This window comes from Gossypium hirsutum, chromosome D01 (assembly GCF_007990345.1).
Source record: "Gossypium hirsutum isolate 1008001.06 chromosome D01, Gossypium_hirsutum_v2.1, whole genome shotgun sequence".
Lineage (NCBI taxonomy): Eukaryota > Viridiplantae > Streptophyta > Magnoliopsida > Malvales > Malvaceae > Gossypium > Gossypium hirsutum.
In genome coordinates, this window is record NC_053437.1 from 27,467,471 (window position 1) to 27,473,620 (window position 6,150).

Consider the following 6,150-nt stretch of genomic DNA (forward strand, 5'->3'; position numbering starts at 1 on the left):
CTTGGCGAGTCAAAACCAGTATTACCTTATAACACTGAGGTTGAAATTCTCGACTTCGTTTTAGACTAGGGCAGATACTTTCAGATTTTAGATTGGTGGATAATAATACACCAACTCTTCCATTAGCCATTTTATACATTTTCTACTGAAATGGAAGATTATAGACTTTACACCATATTCCAAGTCCTTCTTCATAATTCCTTTGAAGAAAACAGATTGATACTCATCACAAACGATATTCATCAGATTCTACTCTTGGTAGATTCTTTTGCATATTCCAACAATTACCAAAATGCTTGTTACCTTATGCCATACAGAATATGAAAGTTCCCAGATATGGTAGACATTTATACCACCAACATTCTAGATATCCCAAGTTCCCTATCATGGCGGTCACCAGGAAAGAATCAAAGTGGGTTTACTGCTGAGAACTCTTTCAGATAATGCCTCATAGGTATGCCCAGGTCTTACCATAAGGATAGAATAACAACTTGCCACAACAGCTTCCCAAAGAATTTTGTATCCCTTCCAATCAAGAATTTTTACCACAAGAATTTGGTCTTCAAAGATTTCGCCAAAAATGCTTTCTAGGGATTTCGATAGAAAGGCTTTTCTGAGATTTCGCCATAAAGGCTTTTAAGAGATTCCTTGAGTTTACAGTCCTAACGGACCTTGTGTTTACGACCCCAGTGGACTACATCTTTTCCATGTTGGCCTTCGTGTTTATTATTCTAGCGGACCAACACAACGGGTGTCATGGAGCCTCACGCACATGGTCTTACCCTGTCTCGCCATCTTGGTTTATTATCAAATGATGTTATAGGGCCTCACCCACATGGTTTTACACATATTGTATTCGCCTGTAAGGTTGGGCTGTGATTTGCTAGCCTGGTTTGCAATAAAGCTGCCCTACCAAAGGCGTCACAAATAAAGCTTCTTTCTACATTTTCTTGTGACAAATTTGTTAGTATTGGAATCATACAATAGGAAGGTATTAGGCAATGACCATACTCACCTGCAACATAACTTATCACCTGTACCGAGACTCCATGAGCCAACTTATCACAATAGCATCAATTATAACATAATCAACATAAAAAGACATGCAAGAGTCAGGTTCAGAAGCTCACTAGAAACCTACCTTTACTTCGACCTAGGGTTTCTTTTTCGATTGTATTTCCTAATCTAAAAGCAGCAACTTCTTAAAAGGTCATAAGATTTTCATTAGAATTCTCATTACAAACATTTTACTAACATTTCAACTACATGCAACCCTCATGCAGGGCCTTCCTGTAACACTATTCCCTATTGTTCTAATACCTTTCATCATCCTCACTATTCAACAATCATAACATATATGCTATAAGACTTACCAGAAGGTTGAATCATCCATTGATTAAACGATATCTTAGTTGAACCTTAACGAAGAGAATATTAAGGTTAGAAAGAAGAACTTGAATATTTAGTAGAAAGAAAAACCATTTAAAAGGGTCCCATCCTATAAATATACTCTTAGGCCCTCTAATTTCCCTACCAAATCCAGGGTAGGTAAAAGAAAATTCGACGAAGGTTAACCTCACTATTGACCAGTCATAGGGGGGTCAAATCAATCTAATTGACTCCAGTTGAGAAGTGATCAGCCATGCTGCTCGTGATGGTTTTTTTAGTTGGCTTGTTTTAGTGTACAAGAAATCTTTCATACATTTTGTTACTTTTCTCTTTACTCTGATCTCTGCTTTTATTGTTGTAGAATCGCAACAACTTCCAACCAAACTCGATATAAGATCCAACTGAACAGTACTTATACAAAACGGGTGTACTATATCTTGACGAAGACTCATGTTTGGCGTGATCTTAAAGACAATTAAGTTTCCAACAACTTTCTCATACACTTGACAGGCTCTTAGTGTTCAAACAATACTCTGAGGCATACTTCTTCATAGGTGTATTCCTTCTTCACTTGAAGATACTCTGTAATTAAATTTTTAGATACAGCCAACAGGCGGATACTTTCACGCTAGACTACGCAAACACTCAGTCTCGCCAATGAACCAGTAGAGTGGTAGATCGTACTATCACAGTGCACCAAAACAATTATTGGCCATACTTTACTCTCAAATCAGGTCCCCAAATTTTGGGGTGTGACACTCTAAATGTCTTTATGAAGCATATTAAACTTGGCATGTTACTTTGGCCAAAATTTTTTGAATAATGGTATGATATAGGAATCATGGGATAAACTCCTTTCTTCAATTTGGGGTGGTGAATCTTTTATTAATCACCTAATTATCTTCAAGTACTTTGCGCTATACCCAATCTCCAAGCTATGAATGTCCCATGGTGGAGAATAAATAATGGAGTCAAAAGATAACTTTGACGATCTCAAATCAAAGGATAGTTGCACAACCAATAAGATAAGATTCATTATAGATTGTGTCCAAGCAAAGTTCAATGTCACATAGACCATGCATCATGAAATTTATGATAGCCTGATATGTAGTGGATCAGAAGACTTATCTGTTATATCACTTGCAACACAACATTTATCTTTCGAGTAAAGCCAATAGGATATGAACATGTCCACGTTTTATAATTTCAACAATGTAACTAGTTAAAACCAAGAAAATAGAATGTTAGCATATTATGTATTTTAGTTGAAGTATACATTTAATTAATAAATATTCAAAACATTATTACACGACCAAAATGATTCTTTATAGTGATGTCCTACATAAAGTATCAAAGCTTGATTTTAGAAACTCTTGTTACCAAATCTTAGCACGCTGACTAGGAATTAATGATAAAGCTTGTTCAATTTGAATTGCAAGTAAATGTGATGAACAAATCTGGGTATCCATAAAATTGACAATCAGCCATAGCATCTTTGATAATTTAGAAACAAATAACGAGGACTCCCCCGTAAAAGTTATTAGACAACTAAATTTCCTTCAAGATCTTATACTTTTCTGATCATCTTTAATGTATTTTACCTTCAGTAGATGCTTATACATCTACAATCTCAGTAAAGTGTTACGATCTGAAACTCTGTGTTGGATTAGATAAGCAAAATGCCCTTTAGTTGTAACTGTTTTTGGCTTGCCCCTTTCTTTTTTGGGTGAACTAACGTACTTAATATCAGTAGTGATAAAACCATTGTCACCATTTGGAAAAAAAAGAGGATATTGCATTCCCATTAAAAGCGGGTGCAACTCAATCATCCTTTTCATTCCTTCAACAATTAATGCTTCAAATCTCTTTGTCTATCAAAGTCATCAATATCTCCAACAATTAATGCTGCTACTTCAGATCTAGTAAGAGGAGCATATGTTTTTTCTGTATCATTTCTTTTTTACTATCAACCTAAGCTTTAAAGGGATATAATTTGACTCCCTAAATCTATCTTTTACGGAACAAAAGTTTTTTACAATCTTATTGCATTAGTTAAGTATCTCAGTCAACCCTTCAACTATACTTCTGTCCATGTTTGCCTCTTGCTTGTCTTCATGAAATATGGCCATTCTATTAGAAGTTTCATTTTCTATATCATATATATAATTGGGCAAATTTCAGTCTAACACTTGAAGGAGGTAACAATGACCCTATCCTATGATGATTGCGGCCATAAATTTTGAAAGCATATGGACCTGCCCTATAAACTCTAATACAAATGGAGTTGCCAATTTTACCACCAATAGAACTAAATTTACACATAGAATTATAAACTCTAATATTATCTCTGAAGCAGAACCCTTTCTATAATCAAGTAAATCGTCCAACAATATTGGAGTGGGCTCAAAAGATAGTAATCTAACTAAACCCTCTTGATAGCACAAAGAAAATGTGAGATTCTTAGTGTGTTTTGATGTATCAATCCTTTCTTCATAACACACCAAAGCTCTACAAAAAGGACAAATGCAATTAGGTCCACCAAAATCCAAAGATAAGAAACAACTTCCAAAATATATTAACAATAAGAACAAAATAAATAAAACAATTAGAGAAAATATTCATGATTTATATATTTAGTTAAGTCAATTAAATATTACTCACTAATGATGCGAACCAATCTGCACAATTTTTTTTACCACTACTCCCTAAAGCTTCAAAACTAGATTCAGATTTTCTTTTATTAACGTTTGGAATTTTGAATGCATACTGTTTGTAACTCTCCATTTGGACCAACCATAGAATGCACTCTTATATGAGGTTGAATTGGACCATTTCAATAAACATCTGACCTACAAACTTTTCTTATTTCTTCCTAATTAACTTTTGTATGTTCATTATTCACAACAACTGTCTGCTCATTATTTGTCTTTCTTCTAGAATGTCTTCTTTGTAATTTGTTCATATGCACTCTTTCTAATCTCCTACCTCTATTTTGCTTCGATTCACTTACAAAATCCATGATAAACTATCCACCACTACTCAATAGCAATGAAAAATAATGCAATCATAATAAATATCTGCAGACAAAAAAATTGATAATCCAAGAGAAGTATGTAGAAACCCAATTTTTCCCGGGGCCCAAAACTCGGAAGCCCAAAATCCAAACACAAATAGTCCATAAAATACAAATAATAACCCAATCACAAATGGGCCCAAAATTAAAAAACCCTAGCCCATATGACTTTAACATTTTCGGCAGAAGCAAACCCTATTTGCCTCCCCTAAGCATGTGTGCCGCTGGCCTCCTCATCTGCCACACCTCCAGCTCTCCATGCCACCATGTCGGCCACCATGCCCCTCAGCCTTGGCCACCACGCCCCACGCGTCTGACACTCCACCGTGCCCACCACCTGCAACAAGAACAAACACAACAGCAAAGAAAGCATGCGAATGATGGGGGAAGTAATAAACAAAAGGAACGAAAAAAATATATTGGCTTTAAAAGCCGAAATCTATCATTTGTAACAGGGGGGATTTTTTGATATTTCGATGGGAGAAGGGATTGTATTTTAGGGGGGATTTCTAGAGAGGAATCGATTGTATTTTAGGGGGGATTTCTAGAGAGGAATCGATTGTATTTTGGGGGGGATATATATATTTTTTTCGGAGATAATACAAAGTTCAAGAGTAAATCAAGAATCGGAACTAAGTTTTGAAGGGTGATTTTTCATTTTTTTCTCTTTTCGAATTTTCTCTTGATTTGGATTTCGTTTGTTCTGTTTCCTTTTCAAATTTTTTTAAAACGGTTTTTTTTAAAAAAAACAAGAGAGGGAGAGGGGGGACTTACCGACGAACTCACGACCTCGGCTAGCCGGATCTCCGATGAGGGTGGCACAGGCCTAAGAGAAAATTTGAGAGCTTTCTCTCTGTTTTTCTTTAAGGAAAATAAGAGAGATGATGGGTAATTTTTTTTTTAGTTTTCAAAAAGGGCTGTTCAATGTTTTAAAAATAAAAAAATAAAAAAGTAAGCTTCATTTGTTTTTTTCCCCTCAAAAGTAGAGCCTAGGGAAGGGAAAAACCTGACCGTGCATTCAAGGGATGGAAATGTGCACATTTCTTTAAATGGGAAATTTTCGCGATTAGTCTCTGTCCTGGGTGCCTACGTTCAATCAAGTCTTTTTTTTGTTTTCTTTAAATGCTTTCAAATTACCCCGGAAATTTACGCCCAGACCCCTCCCTCCTTACCCACGTGTGCATTTTGGTCCCCTTGTCTCCTTTTGTTCTGTTTTCACTCCAGAATTTCATTTTTTAATTCAATTAAGCCCTATTTTGTTTATTTTAGACACTTCTATCACAAATTTTTTTTTGGTATTATTATTAATCTATTATTACTATTTTTTATATCATTTTTAAAATTATTTTCCTATTATTTATTATACTATTTTTTACACTATTATTTATTATACTTATTATATCATTTTCATTATTTCTTATTTCTTTTCATCTAATTTAATCAATTGGAGTTAAGTTTCACATTACTATATTATTTATTTATTTGTTATATGCTTCATATATATATATATATAATAAAACTAATTATTTTATGTACAAATTGTCATTATATGTATCACATTACTTGTTATCTTATTTTTGTTTTACTAATAATCATTTTTTGTACTATTTCTTTTTATATACATATTTTATAATAATTTTAAATATAGTTTATTATACTTATTATATTTTATTTATCATGAAGACGAG

The 6,150-nt window shown here is 34.1% G+C and overlaps 1 long non-coding RNA gene across 1 annotated transcript; it reads right to left on the minus strand.

Annotated features, from left to right (window-relative positions):
- Positions 1-4,499: 4,499 nt before the first annotated feature.
- Positions 4,500-5,393, minus strand: LOC121213637 (uncharacterized). Its single transcript, XR_005909003.1, has 2 exons — positions 5,237-5,393; positions 4,500-4,799 (listed from the first exon to the last, which is right to left on the minus strand). It is a non-coding gene; the product is annotated as an uncharacterized lncRNA (long non-coding RNA).
- Between the last annotated feature and the right edge of the window lie 757 nt (positions 5,394-6,150).